The sequence below is a fragment of the Terrapene carolina genome, unplaced genomic scaffold, assembly GCF_002925995.2.
Source record: "Terrapene carolina triunguis isolate 2854851 unplaced genomic scaffold, T_m_triunguis-2.0 Scaffold96, whole genome shotgun sequence".
NCBI classification, from domain to species: Eukaryota; Metazoa; Chordata; order Testudines; family Emydidae; genus Terrapene; species Terrapene triunguis.
The window spans coordinates 36,892,528-36,912,199 of NW_020664447.1; positions in this window are offsets into that span (position 1 = coordinate 36,892,528).

Genomic DNA, 19,672 nt, shown 5'->3' on the forward strand with positions numbered 1-19,672 from the left:
TCTGGAACCCCCAAACCCCATCTTGTGAATTCTCACCTACTTCTGTGTTCACTGCTTACAGGCTCTGTAGCAAGCTAAAGCAGAAATGTAAGGGTCAGCTTTTCTAGCAGGCAGCTGCTGTAAACAGGCCTTGCAAGGCCAAAAAATAAGCAGGCATATGGGAACTTTTCTAATTGTAACGGCTAAAGAAGGGAGGGGTGGAAGTAGTAAGAGGGAGTAACAAACAGACAAAGGCTTACACAAAAACTGCTTGGGGTATAAAAGGTAAAAATTATTTGTATTTGTTGCACTGAATTTAAGGCATGCTGGTCTCCTAGTGCCATTTCAGAGCTCTGAAATAAACTTGGCTTGCTTTCTCCCCTCGGTGTCTTTATTGGTGCTAAGCACACCGGGCCACGGACCATTTTGAAGTCCGCCTCGAGCCCCTCAGGCGGTAACAAAGACCTACTATGAGGTCACCCTTTTTTCTCCTTTTATCTTACCTGGAGACTTTCAACTGGCCTCCTTCTGGACCTCAGAACAAATGTATATATTCTTTATTTCTCTGTGATGCCAAGTAAGTCATACTTTAGCTTTTGTATTAATACTCCCTGTTCTTTCTGTTTATTCCCCATACGCCTTGATTTTGTGTATAAACATCTAAGATGTTGAACAGATTTCACCACTGATTTCCCTCTTGTTGCTTCTGTGACCCTGCTGTAGTTGTTCATGTCCCTTGCAACATCTAACCCTCTTTAACAGCTTACCTTTTTTATGCTTACTGTGGATTTTTGTCACCTGCCCCCTTTGAACCTACTTTAAAGTCCTTCTCATTCTTATCTCCTGCTTGCAAGGAGAAAGCCAAGACTGAGATTTGAACTCTTGATTGCTTGTGTGCCAGTTTTCAGTACCCTATCACCCGGCAAGGCCCCTTTGGTGAAAACTGTGTGTGGGGTAAGCTACACTCCAGTATTTCCCCATTGACTAGGAGAATTGCTTTTGAAGAATCAAAGATTTAGATCTCGGAGAAAGCCTGAAGATGGGGCTATGTTTCAAGTTATGGGGAGACTACAGACAAGGGTGAGGATCTGAGGGGTAACTTCCATCCTTCCAGCTTGTTTTTGGATGATAATAATAATCACTATCTCTTGTATAGCACTTTTCATCCATAGATCTCGAAGCACTCAATGAGGCTGGTGGGCAGATGCATCAGTAAGGATGGTACATAATGGCAGTAGAGGACAGTCTCCAGATATACAAGGTCTCTTGATCTATTGTTGGGCTTGTAACATAGCCACTTCTAAACAGCTAGTTGCTGATAAGCAAGTTAGTGGAAGAAATCCTTGTAAATGTTGGCTTAGGCCTCGTCACTGTCTCCAGTTTACTGTTTAACCAGCTATTACAAGACCTGTCTTTGGAGAATTCTCTGTATGTAGGATGATTACCTTGACTGATCACTTGTCAGAAGCACATTCTACAGCACTCTCCAGTTTCTTGCTTTGCATTTTTAAATCCTTCTCTTGTGTAATAATGAATGGAATTGACCTGTGAAATGAATAATTGGTTCAAAATTCAACATTGGCTGTGATTATTAGTTCATCTGTACATTACATTATGCTGCATGATCTTCTAACTGTTTTAGACATAACCAGTTTTCATGATGGAAAATAAATTCCTACATTAAAATGGAACTGCAAAGCTGTATTACATCTCAGACAATAAACAAATAATGTAAATGCATGTATTTTTCAAAGAAAATCAGGGGGAAACAGTTCTTCCTGCATCTGCAAGGTCCAAGTACTTTTTACCCCTTACAACAGCCAAAAATTATCAACATCTAAAGCAGCAGAGAAGAACGTGGGGGACTAGGTGTTAAGAGTTCTGGATTCTATTTCCAGCTCTACCACTAACTTGCTGTGCAACTTTTTGGCAAGTCCTTTAACCTCTTTTTGTTATCCCTGAGTTCCCTCATTGTCAAAATGGGGATAATAATCCTGATCTACTGTGCAGGAGTTTGAGACAGAGCTGCAACTGATGTAAATTCTCTGGAAATTTACACCAGCTGAGGATGTGCCCACTAATGTTTGCAAAGTGAATTGAAATTCTCAGATGAAAGACACTACATAAAGCCAAGGTATGATATTATTTTGTTTATTAAATACATAGAAATTAGTATCGTAAATGTTGGGGGTAATTAAATTAGAAAAGAACAGATTATATTTACAGTTCCATAAGTGACCACTGCTACTCTCACATTTCTTTTACATAGGAAACTGACTATGTAGGTTCATGTAATAAGGCTATTTCAAGAGAACCAAAAGGTGAAAGTGACTAGAAATTGCTCAGTGTATTTTCATAGTCCAAAGTGAATGTAGAGCAAAAAGCAAACTGGGTTTTGTTTTAATCATTTCATTTTTAATAATTTTAGGTTGCGTACGTAACACAGGCAGGAAACTTGTTTTCTTTAAATATGGTAGACCTCAATGTTTATTTTTCCTGTTTGTTTTTCAGCCAAAGTAATGGGATGCTATAGAGAGAGAGACTATTGTGAGAAACTTCCTGACATTGAACTGTGTTAGCCTGTGAAACAGATTCCCAAGAGTGGCAGTGGAAGCTTCATTGCCTGGGATATTTACACCTAGATTGGACACAACGTCAGAACACAACGTAATGTAGTGAGCTATCCTCTATTGGGTTGCATTCTGAAATGGCAAAGGCTGGGATGATACTTGGTATAGGTTGAGGAGAAGGCACTTCTTACTCTCTCCCCAGCTGCCACGCCCTCTCTTGCACGCTACCCTGGCCACTGTCCTCGCCACAGTTCTCCCAGTTTTGCATTTTGAAAAGTTGGACAGCCTACTTGTACCAAAAGCCCCAAGCCTTTATCCCTTGAACTAAAGGAGAATCACCATTAGCACTGAAACATCCAATAGAGAGCACTGGTAACACATGGTCATTTAGCCAGTATGTTGCATAAATATACCCAAACCTCCAGGTGAGAAATCTTTTATTTAAAATAACGACTTTGCCCCAGAACTCTGATCATAACCTTTGATTAGTGCTTCCCAAAGTATTTTCAGGTTTCTTAATCTGTATTCTGTTAAAGGTCAACCAACAACTGCAAAGCTTAAAATGAAAAGTGAGTTAAGGTAAGAAATAGGGACTGACTGTCCCCACTAACCTGGTTATGAAGGGCACTCAGACAGAAATGAGCAATAATTAACCCCTGTAAAAGTTAATTATTCCCTGCATAATCCCCTGGTACGTCTTGATTTGGTAAAGACTTCTCAGAATACATTACTCTGTGACATGAGAATCATGGTATCTGGTATCGATGTCACAAAAAGCTGCATTCTGGGATGTCCTTAGTAAAGGAGGAAGTGCCAGAGAATTTCCGAGAGGGAGAGAAAGGTTGAGGAAAAGCTAGCTATAACTTATTCCTGCCTGAAAGCCTCTCACAACCTGTGTAATGGGGGCACACTTTTGAGCTTAAATAAATTTACATTTTCTTTTTGCAATTCATGTTTTAAAAAACCCTCTAGGCATTATTTTACTTTCATTTTTCTATACATACTTCCCCCTTTTCCTCAAATTTTTTTCCCCCTCACTAGTTTATTAAATACTAGGCTCGGAAGGCCAAAATGATGGCAGTGCTACTGCAATGTAAAATTATGCCTCCTGTGTGCAGACAATTACAAGTGCTCTTTTGAAAACCATAATCCCTTGAAAGAGAATTGCCTAAAGTATTAGTTTTGAGTTAGGTAGCAATTTGTGTGATCCAGGGACCCCTTGATGCCAAGTGGCAGAGGGCACAGGGGATGAATAGAGTTTTACAGGAATCCAAAGGGTTATGCATAATAGTTTATCAAAGGATGTTATGTGAGGTCTCTACTGAGACCAGTCACCATAATCACTGCAAAACGTATGAACGGATAATATTTAAGAAGTTATGTATCCTAAAAATAATGTTCTTCAGATCTTGGGAGTTAAAGCAAGTCACCAGAAGGTGACATACCTTGGAAAACATTCCTTTGAGGAAGGAGGTAACAGACACTTATCTCCCTGTCTGGTCATCTATGTACTGTATGCCTCAAAATGTATGTCTGTTTGTATACTGAGCCACAAGCAGAATAAGAGACTAGATACAAAAAAGGAAATCTACAAGAAAAAATAAACAGTAGGGTAGTGGGGGGAGGGCAGAGATCCTGTTAATGAATAAAATACCAGAATTAACTGTTGTCATCTTTGGTTGTAAGGAAACATGGGTCCTTCACCAAGGAGGCAAACTGACAGAGTACTTGTCTCATGAAAGGGTCATAGCCAGCTTGGCTGTACACTGCTGCAAGGACTTTTGCATGAGCAATACTTGGTTAGACATGAGAGTATCTTGTTAGGCTCTATGCTTTGTTAAATAAACTAATCCCTTAGGGTATGTCTACACTACGACAGTAGTTCGATTTTAGTTAAATCGAATATGTGGAATCGATATTACAAAGTCGAACGTGTGTGTCCACACTAAGGACAGTAATTCGACTTTGTGAGTCCACACTAACGGGGCAAGCGTCGACATTGGAAGCGGTGCACTGTGGGCAGCTATCCCACAGTTCCCGCAGTCCCCGCTGCCCATTGGAATTCTGGGTCGAGCCGCCAATGCCTTCTGGGTGAAAAAATGTGTAGAGGGTGCTTTTGGGTAACTGTCGTCATCCGTCTGTCACTACCGACCTCCCTCCCTCCCTGAAAGCGCCGGCGGGAAATCAGTTCGCGCACTTTTCTGATCAGTGACAGCGCGGATGCCACAGCACTGCGAGCATGGATCCCGCTGCGACCATCGCTGCAGTTATGGCCGTTCTCAACGCCTCGCAGCTTATCATACACCTTTCCCTGAGGCAGATGCAGAGAAATCAGGCGAGGAGGCTACGGCACCGCCGTGAGGGCCTGAAGTCGGAGAGTAGCACAGAGCTGTCAGAAACCACGAGCCCCAGCGCCCAGGACATCACGGTGGCAATGGGTCATGTGGATATTGTGGAACGGCGATTCTGGGCCCGGGAAACAAGCACGGACTGGTGGGACCGCATAGTGATGCAGGTCTGGGATGAATCCCAGTGGCTGCGAAACTTTCGCATGCGGAAGGGCACTTTCCTGGAACTTTGTGAGTTGCTGTCCCCTGCCCTGAAGCGCAAGGACACCCGGATGCGAGCAGCCCTGACTGTCCAGAAGCGAGTGGCCATAGCCCTCTGGAAGCTTGCAACGCCGGACAGCTACCGGTCAGTCGCGAACCACTTTGGTGTGGGCAAATCTACCGTGGGGGTTGTTGTGATGCAAGTAGCCAACGCAATCGTTAAGGTACTGCTCTCAAAGGTAGTGACCCTGGGAAACGCGCAGGTCATCATAGATGGCTTCGCCGCGATGGGATTCCCAAACTGCGGTGGGGCTATAGATGGGACTCACATCCCTATCCTGGGACCGGACCACCAGGCCAGCCAGTACATTAACAGAAAGGGCTACTTTTCAATGGTGCTGCAAGCACTGGTGGACCATAGGGGACGTTTTACCAACATCAACGTCGGATGGCCGGGCAAGGTTCATGACGCTCGCGTGTTCAGGAACTCTGGTCTGTTTAGACGGCTGCAGGAAGGTATTTACTTCCCGGACCACAAAATAACTCTTGGGGATGTGGAGATGCCTACAGTGATCCTCGGGGACCCAGCATACCCGCTAATGCCCTGGCTCATGAAGCCCTATACTGGCGCCCTGGACACAGAAAAAGAACTGTTCAACTACCGGCTGAGCAAGTGCAGAATGGTGGTGGAGTGTGCTTTTGGCCGTCTCAAGGGGAGATGGAGAAGCTTACTGACTCACTGTGATCTCAGCGAAACCAATATCCCCATTGTTATATCAGCTTGCTGTGTGCTCCACAATCTCTGTGAGAGCAAGGGGGAGACCTTTATGGCGGGGTGGGAGGTTGAGGCAAATAGCCTGGCTTCTGATTACGCCCAGCCAGACAGCCGGGCGATTAGAAGAGCCCAGCGGGACGCGCTGTGCATCCGGGAGGCTTTGAAAGCTAGGTTCCTCAGTGAGCAGGGTAACCTGTGACTGTTAAGTTTGTGGACACAGAAGCTGAACCTGCCCCCGTTTCTTTACCCAGTTTATGTTGACTATCCTCTCCAGCTACATACCCCCTTCCCAAGAAATAAAATCTGTTCTGTTTTGTTAATGAACACCATTGTCTTTTATTACTGTTTTCGCGGGAATGTTTTAAACATGGGACGCAGACTGTGGCGGGGGGCGGGTTTAGTGTTCTGATACAAATGATGCTTCTAAACTCCAGGAATGACAGGCTCCGCAGTGGTGGACTGGTTGTTTCAACGGAGCCTGCCAGCACTCCTGGGTGGGACTGCGTGTATGTGTCGGCTAGGTGACTTTCTGGCAGTGGGAGGAGGGTTACAGATCCCCTGCTGCGTGGCTCTGTGATCCAGGATAAGGACCGCTGCATAAGATCAGTAACTGCCCTCCCCCGCCACAAAGTCACAGAGCAACCCCCCGCCCCCCACAGAACATGAAAACCACCTCCCAGACTGACCAGGGTAACTAGTGACTGCACTGTGTATGTGTCCTGATGCTGGACCTGCCCCCGCCTCTGTACCCTGCTAAAGGTGACTGTCCTGTCCAATTACCAAGCCCCTTCCCCCCCTTCAGACAGACTCTCCTCCAAAAGAAAATCATGGAAACAGTAATTAACAGAAACAAATATTTTATTATGAACCACACATGAAACGGGGGGGGGGGGAAACTTGTGTGAGATGGGTAGGAAAGGACTTTTCAAATTTTGAGCAGTCTGCAGGGGTTGACTGAAAGTTTTAACAGCCCTTGCCGCCCCTCCTTCTTTGGACTTTGGGTGAGGGGGGTTAGAGATAGACTGCAGCGGGGCTCTGTCCTCCTGCCTCCGGTCTTGCAGAACATCCACAAGGCGCCGGAGCGTGTCCGTTTGCTCCCTCATTAGTCCAAGCAGCGTTTGAGTCGCCTGCTGGTCCTCTTGACGCCACCTCTCCTCCCGTTCCATGATTTCTCGGTGCATTTGGGACAAGTTCTCCCTCCACTGTGTCTGCTGGGCTGCCTGGGCTCGGGAGCAGCCCATTAGTTCTGAGAACATGTCCTCACGCGTCTTCTTCTTCCTCCGCCTAATCTGCGCTAGCCTCTGGGAGTGTGATGCCAGGCTGGGTTGGGAGACAGTCGCAGATGTGTCTGTGGGAATGGGAAAAAGGGAGTGAATTCCTGAGACAGATAAATTTTGTTGTGAACAAAGAACATAGTCTTTCTCTGTGAACAAGACCATGCACTGCACCTCTCACATGCGCACTCAGGACAAGGTCGAATTTTCGGCCCTCGCCTTCAGTGCCTGGGGTCTTGCACTGCCGATCTGAGAAGCGGGGCAGGACACCTGAACTTCTGTAGCAGGCAAACATGGTAAGCCGTAGACTTGTGGCTGCTTAAAACTTTAATAGTAGCACTGGCCTCCTTTCACATTGAAAGCAATGCCAGTCGCTGCTGGCAGCAATCAGGCTAGCATGAACTCTGCCCCTGTCCCACCCCCTCGCGGCTGTCCCAGGGAAAGATCCCTGTATGCTGCCCCTCTCCCTCCACCGCGTGGCTGTAAAGCAGTCCCAATACTAACATTCCCCTCCCTAATTCAAAGCAGGGCATCATGAGCGACATCACCCTCATGAGGATCTCGGACAGCGAGAAGGAACGCATGCTTAGGGAAAGCATGCAAAAACCAGGGCCGTATGCTGCCATGCTCTGCCGTGCGATGATCCCAGAATACTTGATTGTGTCGTGGCGGGGAAACGTCTCATACCATGAGGGACCAAATAAGATCGCCCTACCCAGGAACCTGATGAACAGGCTGGAAAAGTACCTCCATGAGACCTACGAAGAGTTCTCCCATGAGGATTTCGCGTCTATCCCCGGCCATATTGACCGGATTTTGGCGTAGGTGCACTGGGACTAAAGAGTGGAGCGTCTTGGGCAGCAGAATCATGAATAACCGGACATTGTTAAATTTTTTTAAAATAGTTGGGACTAAATAGTGAAGCGCCTAAGGCAGAGAAATCATGAGAAACCCTTTGTTAATATTGTAAATATTCCAGTTTTGTTGCACATAAATGTTTACATGTTTAAAGCACTTTGGGAAAAACACATTGTTAATATTATAAATATTCCAGTTCTGTTACAAATAAATGTTTACATGTTTAGAGCACTTACTGCTTGATCCTTCCCCTGAATCTGTGTCTGGGATAACGGCTGGGGACGGTTGGTAGGGGATCTCTGTAAGGGTGATGAAGATATCCTGGCTGTCGGGGAAATCAGCATTGTAAGCGCTGTCGACTGCCTCGTCCTCCTCATCTCCTTCCTCATCTTCCCCGTCCGCTAACATGTCCGAGGAACCGGCCGCGGACAATATCCCATCCTCAGAGTCCACGGTCACTGGTGGGGTAGTGGTGGCGGCCGCACCTAGGATGGAATGCAGTGCCTCGTAGAAACGGGATGTGTGGGGCTGGGATCCGGAGCGTCCGTTTGCCTCTTTGGTTTTTTGGTAGCCTTGTCTCAGCTCCTTGATTTTCACGCGGCACTGCGTTGCATCCCGGCTGTATCCTCTCTCTGCCATGGCTTTAGAGATCTTCTCGTAGATCTTTGCATTCCGTCTTTTGGAGCGCAGCTCGGAAAGCACGGACTCATCTCCCCACACAGCGATGAGATCCAAGACTTCACGATCAGTCCATGCTGGGGCCCTCTTTCTATTCTGGGATTGCATGGCCATCTCTGCTGGAGAGCTCTGCATCGTTGCCACTGCTGCTGAGCTCGCCACGATGTCCAAACACGAAATGCGATTCAAACTGCCCAGACAGGAAAAGGAATTCAAATTTTCCCGGGGTGTGGCTGGTCAGAGCATCCGAGCTCGGACTGCTGTCCAGAGCGTCAACAGAGTGGTGCACTGTGGGATAGCTCCCGGAGCTATTAGCGTCGATTTCCATCCACACCTAGCCTAATTCGATATGGCCATGTCGAATTTAGCGCTACTCCCCTCGTTGGGGAGGAGTACAGAAATCGAATTAAAGAGAGCTCTATGTCGAACTAAATAGCTTCGTGGTGTGGACGGGTGCAGGCTTAAGTCGATGTAACGGCGCTAAATTCGACATAAACGCCTAGTGTAGACCAGGCCTTAGTTTCACTATAAACATATCTAAGTATTGTGTGTTGAGCGGCGCGGTGATCTGGTGTAACTGGTGAGCTGGGGTGTACTGCTTCTTTGAAAGCAGCTGATCTGTGAATACTGAGAGTGCCCAGTGAACCAGGGGCTGACTGCTCCAGGGAGATGCTTAGAGGGCTTGAGGAGGGTTGGGGTGTGTAATCGCTAACCTGTCAAGTAACAGCAGGGCTTGCAAAGCCTATAGGGGAGGGCTTGTGTTGCCTGTGGCTGGTGGAATTGGTGACCCACAGCAAGCACAGATAAGACTTCCTCATGCTAAGGGCAGGTGGCAGTGAGTACCACAACCCTGGGTACCACCGGGAAGCAATACAATGAGTCTATAGGGGTTGATTATAAATGTTGGGTGAAAGTTTTTATGTAGCAATTAAAGCAGGGAACAGGACCACAGAAATCCTGGGTTCCAATCCAAGTTCTGTTACTGTGTGACTTTGGGTAATGTCATTTAAACTCTTTGTGCCTCCATTTACCTATCTGTAAAACAGGTGGAAACATTTTTAGCTACCTCATAAGAGAGAGGGGTGTTGTGAGGCCATTAGTACTTTTATAGCAGCCAATATTTTGCAAATGTGACCTTTCTTTAAAACGGATTGAACCAAAATCCTGCGCCCAAATACTCCCACACCCTCAAATATAGATCTGAATCTAAACTTTTGAGTCTTCTCTGTACAAGACCAGATAATTACTCTTCCACTAAAGTGTTTTGTGAGAACTGGGAATAAAGCTTTCAGAGCAAGAGCGATGTAAATGTGAAACATGTCAAGCACTGATACTAGGGTAAGGCCAGTTGTCTATGAGAGTATTGGAAGCAGGACCTGGAAATTTTTCTGAGGAAAAGTGGGAAGTGTGTGTGTGAGGGGGAAAAAAAGAAAATAATGCGTAGAGGGTAATTTAACAAGTGAATTGCAAACCCGGAGCTAAAACGTTCATTTTACATTCAGCTGCTGGGGAAGTGAGGAAGAGAATGTAAATACAGCTAACCACCCAGAAACAAACTGCATTTTAAGAGAGATACTATCTGAAATCCAAAAACTGTCAACCTGGATAAATCAAAAAGGGTCAGAACTGCTAATTCTTAACTCTTTCTTGTCAAATAACTTCCTGTTATCAAGTTAGTCAAGGTAATTAATTATACAAAATGTCCAGACACAGCAATTTGACCATACATGTTAAAAAGACAAGAGCTGGCTAAATTCAATGCGAGTGACCGGAAAAGCTCACCAATTTGCCAGGAGAAGCTTAAAGGTGTCCCACTAAGAATTCATTTAAACTAGTACAAAGGAAGCGAATGCAGCCTGTAAAATACTCTTAACAATTTTATAGCCATCTAAGAACTTCATGGATGTCACTACGCTGTCCCAGTGCTGCTCTTGTCTCTTACTGGGTCACTTTCCAAACCCCACTCTCCACCGGGGATATCAGCCTTGATGATGCCCATATTTAAGCTTCTCCCACAAATGTCTCCATGTTTTCTTCCGCACTGCTCCTTACACATCTAGTGCCCTCCTTGAACAGATCCATTAGGCTATTGCCACCCTCATGACACTTCTGCTGTTATGCCTTTAAGAAATCGCCAGCTAATGACAAGCACCTGATCTCCAGTCAGGTATAGTTGATTTTATTATTTATTTATTTGTAAAAGGAAGCAGCTTTATATGATTCAAACCCTCAGGTTGTGCACACTGTTAACCTAAGTGACTATGTGGCCTTATTACCTTTGCCCTTGTCCTTCCCCTCATGATGACTCCTCTTTGTTACACTCTCTCAATGCACCTTGACTTAAATTAAATTGAAAGGGCAAAGATCTTGTTTTTTGTGTGTGACTGTACAGCACCTAAAATAATGGTGCCTTTGGATGCTACCATAATACTTCTGCTAATAGCCGCAGTAGCCATTCAAATTTCACAGACACAATGTTGATATAATTCAGATCCTCCTGCTTCAGAAGTACTGATCTCTTCCACCTCAGCTAGTAGAAAAGAGACTCTCCATCAACGGCATAGGATCTATGACATTCAGTTGAGAAGCTTTGACTCCATGTAGTATAGGCCAGTGCTACAGACACTAGCCAGTTCATTACAATACATGTCATTTCTCCCTATGCAAAACAGATACCTTCCCTGACGCTGCACATACAATGACTCATGATTCCTTTATCAAAATGGCTATGAATAGTTCCATATGTCTGCATTAGCTCAGTGCCATTTCCTCATTATGCCACTTACAGAGAAATGGCTTTGTGCATCTCTCTCTCTCTCTTCCCCCTCTGCTGTCCCTTGCTTTTACCACCCAGGACTGTAATTGTAATTCTACTCTGTTCCCACAAGTGCAGTGTGGTCTGCAGGAAATTATGTCGCTAATTAAGCTATTCAGGAGTGTACAAAAGCTATAAACCATAAAAACTCAGTCTGTGTTAAAATTCACTTGACATGCACTGTCATTGCTATTTAGATGCCAGTGTGGTTATTAAATGGATTTAAAACTTCTACCAAAAGGCAGTACTGAATGAGAATTGTCTGAAGGGCTAAAGGTTGTTGCCTCCAAAAATTACAGTGTTCTTGCAACAGGGGAACACAAGTACAAGCAAAAAGATTATTCCATAATTATGTTGCTCTTCTAAACATAAACTAAAATAAGTACACATGTTTTACATAATGTCTTAAAACAGAGACAAGGTGGGTGAAGTAGTATCTTTTATTGGAACAACTTCTGTTGGTGAGAGTGACAAGCTTCTGAGCTTACACAGAACTCTTCTTCAGGTCTGGGAAATGTACTCAGAGAGTATGCCTACACTACACTTAGACACTCACAGCTGAATCAGGCTCGCGGAGCTCAGGGCTAGTCTACACTGGTAACTCTAAAGCGCTGCTGCAGCAGCGCTTTAAAGTGGCTTGTGTGTTCCTGGCAGAGAGCTCTCCCAGCGCTCTAAAAAACCACCTCCACGAGGGACGCAGCTCCCAGTGCTGGTGCACTGTCTACACTGGCGCATTACAGCGCTGAAACTTGCTGCGCTCGGGGGTGGGGGAGGGGTGTTTTTTCACACCCCTGAGCGAGAAAATTGCAGCGCTGTAAATTGCCAGTGTAGACAAGCTATTGGGCTAAGCATCTGTTTAATTGCAGTGTAGATGTTTGGGCTCGGGTTGCAGCCAAAGCTTATTTTCTTGCTCTTCAGTATAATAGCTAATAAAAACTAATAGTATTTAAATAACACATACTACATTCAGGTCCATATTGGGGTGCACCCACTCTTTCTCTCGCACTCACAAACACATCTGAGTACACCTAAATTAAGCATGCAAGTCAAGTATGTGCTCATGGCCAGTTAGACACAAATGGGCCATGTGGTTTTCCAATAGCAGATCTGCATTCACCCATGAGGTATTTGTGCATATACGTTAGGCACATGAAAACATACACACAGTCTCACTAGCCTAACTTTTAAAATCTTTGTATGTTAGAGATATTGTGAGGCCATTCTAGAATGGTGGGATTTGCCAGGCAGTTAGCAGTATGAAATTGCATCCACAATCCCTTGGGCAGCCAGAGCACAGAATACATGAGTGATTTACACATGCTGAGGATGCTCATGTAGGTGCAAAAAGCTGATGGAATGGGGCACTGAGGTTTCTTTTCAGTTTTATCCAACAACTTTGCTCTAATTTACTGTGAACTTGTTCATCTTCATCTATTTCCGGATGGCTTCTAAGTGTAAGGGAAGAGGAGACAACTGCAATATTGCCAACATCCAGAGATCAAAATTCAGGGGTTGACCCCCTTAAAAGATCAAAAATCACAAGTCAAACTCCAAAAATCTTGAGGGTTGTTTTAAAAAAAATAAAAAAATTATACTGTGTTTTTCTGGTCTTTTTATTTCTGAACTCTCCCTGCCCATTCCCAGTGTATGTGTTTGGGACAATTAGTGATGCACACTCTCCGAAGGTGATTTTGGCCCCAGCAGAAGGAGCTCTTACCCCTTCTGCCTGACAATTAATTAGGTTCCCGCGCAGTTCGCACACCCATCAGTTCAGCCCACCCAACCTCAACTCTGCGGTTCCTCACCCCCCTCTCTCAGGCCTGAGAGAGGGCAGCACCAGCAGCTCTGCTCTTCATCCCACTCTGCCCCTTCCCAGGCCAGGTGCTGCAGAGAGGGAGAGGAGAGTGGGGAGGAGTAGAGGTGTCGCCCTGTCCCCATAGCTCACAGGGAGGGAGGAGAGGAGGGAGCAGAGCTGCCCTGAGCTGCTGGGCTCGTTAGCTCCCTTCCTGCCCCTCTTCCCTCCACACCCCCGCCCCCAATAACGGCTTTGGGCTGCTATGGGGAGGAGAAGAGAGCTCTACCTGCAGCAGCTCTGATTGGTTATTGTGACCCAGGAGGCAGGCAAGTCGGGAGGGCAGCCAATCAATCAGAGGGCTCAAATTCACTAGAGGTCTGGAGCTTCTTGAATCATCACTGGCTCCAGCACCAGCCAAAACCCAGTCAGTCAAGAAAAATTCACGAACCTTGGCATCAATGCAACTGCACCTTTATCCCCTGCACCCAACTTCAGAGTTGGGTCCCAGTTCTGCTTACCCTTTTCCCACAAGGAATTCCACTGATTTCAGTAGGTCATCTTGTATGAGTAAGGCAGGCAGGATTTTGGCCCTTTGACTTTGGAGGGAGTTGAAAGAGATCCATATGGCACCCCTTCCACCTATACAATTCTGCTGTGGTGGACAAGCATCTACCACATACAATCATGTATACTGGAGAGGTAGGCATGGCAGTGTACTCCCCGGCAGCGAGAGAGTCCTGAGGCTGTAAATGAGCCTTTGAATCATTAAGTGGGCATCTTGTGCACAACTGAGCACGGCTGCTGTTGAATGAGTGGTTCCACTGGATGCATTTATTTGTTTTATCACTTTAAAACAAAAACAACCCCCCACACACTCCCCCCTACCATAACATTTCCTAAACATTATGTTAATGAAGGTTAAGGTACTCAAAAGCAAGGAAATTACAAGCTTAAAGTTTCCCCATCATCTTTAATTCTACCCTCCTGTGCATATGCATTATTATAGTGTTTAATTACTTAATTATATAATTTTCCCTATAGGAGCCACATCTCATTCATTGTGGATGTTGGATGGTGTGTAGTGAATGAATCAAAAGAACCACACAATTAGGATAAAAAATAAATATTGAACAGCCTCATTCACTGTGCACTGTCTATGCTATAGAATGAATGAGGCAGAAGTCTTTCAGAAAAAAATTGTGATTGTATATTTAAAGACTGTATTATGTTATATACATATATACACAAGGAAGCTGAGTTACATTTGTGCAAGCAACCTTAACTTTGATTTTTGAGTGCTTCACTTTGGCTATGTCTACATTGGCAATTGAATGCAAACTTTTGTCTTTCAGAGGTGTTAGCCCCCCACCCCCAAAAGACAAAAGTTTTGCAGCGACAAGTGCCAATGTGAACAGCGCGTTGTCGGCAGGATCGCTCTCCTGCTGACAACGCAAATGCTGCTTGTTGGGAGTAGAAGTTTTTTGTCATCAGGGGAGCTGACAAACAGTGGCTACAATGCACAACATTTAGCGGCACTGCTGTGGTGACACAGCCGTGTTGCTACAAGCTGTGTAATGTAGACATAGCCTTTGTAACCTTCACATTCTTTAGCATTTTTTAAATGGAAAATGTATAATATTGTGTTAAAAGTACTTTTAATAAAATACTTTTTTTTTAAAAAATGATGCCTTGTAAAAACGTTAAGTAGACTAGGTCTTTATGCTATTTTAGGAGGAAATGTCTTTATTATAGGAGGGAGCTGTTAGCAACCCCTGTGTTTTGGTTGCCTAATAATTTCCATTCTAAAAGAACAGGAGTACTTGTGGCACCTTAGAGACTAACAAATTTATTAGAGCATAAGCTTTCGTGGGCTACAGCCCACTTCTTCGTGTAATAAGAGTCTTATTACAACTTCTTTGAAAAGTTCACACCTCTGTTGTTTGCAGCTGACAATTGATATGCATTGGGGATAGCCTTCAGGCTACAGCAGTGCCTTTTCTTTGTTCCATGAAATTCCATTAAGCTTTTGCAGAGATTTTTAACAATCACCACTTCCCTTCTCTTGCTTGTGTTTCTCAAGAAAATGTTGGCAGCATGCCAAAACAATAACTGAAGAGCATTCTTAGGCAGGGGTTGACATCACCCTCAAAGCATCAACAGGGAGAGAGCAGGGGCAAGGTTGCCTTTGGCTTCTCCTCTCCTCCTGTACCCTGCTGCAAGAGAGATAGACAGGCATGGCTTCTCCCCCACCAAACTCTGCATCTGCCCCAGGAAGTCTAGTCCCACCCCATCTGGCAGCACCACCTGGATCTCCCTAACTCCCATGCAGAGGAGAGAGAGAAAAAAGCCAGGTTCCCTTCAATTACTCACCAGACCCAATGATGCCAGATAATATAATTCTGGAGGGGGCGGGATAGCTCAGTGGTTTGAGCATTGGCCTGCTAAACCCAGGGTTGTGAGTTCAATCCTTGAGGGGGCCACTTAGGGATCTGGGGAAAAATCAGTACTTGGTCCTGCTAGTGAAGGCAGGGGGCTAGACTCAATGACCTTTCAAGCTCCCTTCCAGTTCTAGGAGATAGGATATCTCCATTAATTTATTTATTTATTTTATCTTATAGCTCAGGTGGTGGTAATCAGTGCTAGAATGCTGAAGGTTTAGGGTTCATGTCTAAATTCTGCCCCGCCCCCAGTGTATGTGTTATGATATTTTAGTTTAATTACATAGATCCATACTGTTTTTTTTCCACAAGACCCCTTTGCCTCATTAAATGTACAGAATGGACACACAAGGGAGCAGAAACGTGATTGCATGGGAAACCATAAATCTGGCATTTTGTAACTTTCGAGTGTTTCACTTTGCAACCTAAATAATGTTCATTTAACACAGTATTTTCTATGTAATACACATATAGATGTGTGTGTAAAATACAGACGCACACATTAATTGCAGGCAGAGGCAGAAAGGAAAAAGCACTTTGTGAAAACATTTATATCACTCTGCTATTGAAGAGATTGTAAATTTGCACATATTTGGGAGGGGGGATTTGTATTAGAATTTGTAAACAGCTTAGGTGAATTTTTGTAAAAGTTATTTAATAAGTTATTAAATTTTATATTCTCATAATTTGTTCATGCTTCATCTTAGAATTGATTAATCCTAATATCTTCCAGATAGCTCAACGCGAAAACAAACCTAATACAAATGGAGGATTTATCACCTGCCTAGTTCATATGAGTATTAGTGTTCACAGGCAAGTGGGCACAAGCCCCAGTTCAACCAATGACCTAAATTGTCAATGGGACTCAGATATGTGATTAAGTGCTTTGCTAGACAGGCATGAACTTAAGGACATGCTTAAGTGCTTTGCTGGATCAGGGCCACAATGGGGAAAAAAGTCCCTGTATCCTTGCTAATGAACCGTGTAATAAAATAACAAAGGGGAAGAGAAGTGCCAATGAGATATGAGCTGCATTGTCACTATATACATAACTTTCTACTGGTGTCAAGTATCAGGGGGTAGCCGTGTTAGTCTGTATCTACAAAAACAACAAGGAGTCTGGTGGCACCTTAAAGACTAACAGATTTATTTGGGCATAAGCTTTCGTGGGTAAAAACCTCACTTCTTCGGATGCATCCCACGAAAGCTTATGCCCAAATAAATGTTAGTCTTTAAGGTGCCACCAGACTCCTTGTTGTTTTTATAACTTTCTACTGGATATCAATGAGTCTTTCAAATTCCAGTTTGAATGTTTTCAGTCAATTATTTACTGTATTATAATGAGGGTTGTTTTGTTTTTTTAATTTCTTTTGCATGAAAGTGAGAGCCAGTTAGAAATCTGGGCTGACATTCTCCAGTGGATATACACTGAAGGTGTAATTTCACAGCTGTTCCAGCTTTCTCCCTTAGGAGCTCAGGTTTTAATAAAAAAGGAGATGTTTCATTTGACATCTGTGAAATTCACATTAGGGATAACAGAAAATGTACCTTTCCTTGCCAGCACCAAAAATAGTTCTGGTTTGCTCAGGTGAGGTAACTACAGTCATGAAGGAAGTAGCAATAATGAATGCATCCATTGGTTTTATGTCTGGGTAAAAAGATAACCCTTCAAGATTCCAGGCAGAATTGATACAGAATTTTAAATATAGTCAGTCTAAAGAACCAACGATTTAGAAGATATAAATGTAACAGTTGGTTTGATATTACATCAAGTGCTGCTCTAACTTGTTCAGAAATAAATATTTAGAAAGTATTGATACTAAAATAAAAGGAAAACCTCGTAAAAATGTCTTGGTGTAAGGCTTGATGATGCAGTGGGGTTAATGCACTAGTATTTCACCCCTCTAATGTAGGGTGAATTTAGTGATCAAAATCCTTATATTTACTGGGCATTTATCTACTATACTTCACACACACAAAAACCACCCAAAACAAACCAAAAATCCCACACTGGTATTATTGCTAGTTTCTGTTGAAGAGAGTGACTAGTGCTTCAATAGCAAGGGATTCAGGAAGTGAAGATTAAAGTACGTAGAAACAATTGTGGGAGCCCGGCAATGCAACAGGTGGAAATGGAGGTGCTTTAGTGCAACAGTTGTGAGTGCCAAGCTCACCCTAAGGATTATTTTAATAAAAAACAGCAGAGGTTTTCTTGCTAGGAGCAGAATATTGGAATTTTTGCTGTTTGCCTTTAATCCATCCCGTTATCCAATTTAGGAATCCTACCAAAGAGTGACACACTAGAGTGTAATTATACAGTAACTAGAGGGAAAGTCTGAGTTATATCACATTAGTTGATCCATTTCTGAGAGTCTTGGTCCTTTTGGTCAAGATGAAGTTATTAAATGAGTCTCTTCACACTGTCTAGAAATTGGCTAAAATCTATTTAATTGAAATGGGAAGAAAGCAGATGGGATTGCAAGAATGCCTATTGCTGTTTTTTTTTAATAGATAAACTTCCTTTTCTGTTCTCAAATGGTGCAAAATAAATTATTTTTTCTGAATGCTTTAAATGTCCGATCACCTGAATATTTTTTGATGTCACAGCATTGCTATGAGGGCATCTGTCTTCTGTTTACTTATGCATTGAAAGCCTGTCCAAGATGAACTGCTGATGGAAGCACTAGGCGCTTCTCTGTTCATCAGAGCACTTTTATTTTTTTAATCAGTAAGTCTGTGCTCCTGGTTCTCCACATTCTGTTACATGCAATACCTGCCCTCGTGTCTGTAGTAGTTCAATTCAATTTGATCTTTCCACTGAACGTGTACCTATTGTTAGATATTATTTATACAGGGACAAATCCTTTGAGTTCAATTGAGCTATGTCAAATTATACTTGTTGAACTGGACTGAATGTGCATCGTTCTTTACAAAATAGATAAAGATGGAGTCCCTTCCCCAAAGGGCTTACAATCTAAATTATGATAACTACAGGAAGATGACAACACAAGAAGAGGTTCTGAGAAGGAATCCAAGAAGATCATGCACTCAACTTGAGAGAGTAACGCACATCTCTGTCTGTCAGTGTCTTAGTTCTTTGTGGGACACCAATCACTCTATTATTAATTATTATTATTATTTTTATAGCACCCATTAGTCAGCAAGGGACTTCATCAATGACAGGAAGAATTGCCCCTTGTCCTTAAAGTGCTTACACACTGCATTTTTCATACTGCTTAGCAAGTGATGGTGTCAAAGAATAGGGAGGAAATAGGAACAGAAAATACACAAGTTACAGCAAATGGCAACGTGGTTATGCGGTATAAGCTTGTGTACCTCTTAGTGGCTCATGCACCTCTTAGTGGCTCAAACTATTTTAAATGTATAAAAATAAAGATGATGAATATATGACAAGTGGCTAGAAGCCTAGCAGACCAGGTGTTTCAGGCATTCCATCCAGAAGGAGTGGTAGTGTCACATAATCAGAGCAAATTTATATTAATTTTGAGTTCCTCACAAAATTTTTTGTTTAATTATCAAGTCTTCAGTAGCTATTTCCCTATTTTGACAGATGTTTTCATTAAGTCTTTTTGCTCATGATTTCAGGTTTTCTCCACCTGAAGCTTCTAGAAACATGAGGTACCAGCAAAGACAGATGGGCTGGATTTTCTGTCCTCAAAAGGCCCTTCATTTTTTTAGGTAAGTGTTTCAGTTGTGCAACAGGCCTGTTACAGCTGTAGTAAAGGCTCACTTTCATGAAGGTGAGGAGAACCCCCTTTCACAGGAGAGGGATGCATGCATCCCTCAGTGAATGAAGTTGATGTCTGTCTTTCCAGTATGCAGGGCTGTCCTTACCCAGCAAAGTACACAGCTGCGTAGATGGTGCCCTGCGCAGCTGTGTACTGATCCCACCCCTGCTCCGGCTCTTCCCCAGGGCCCCC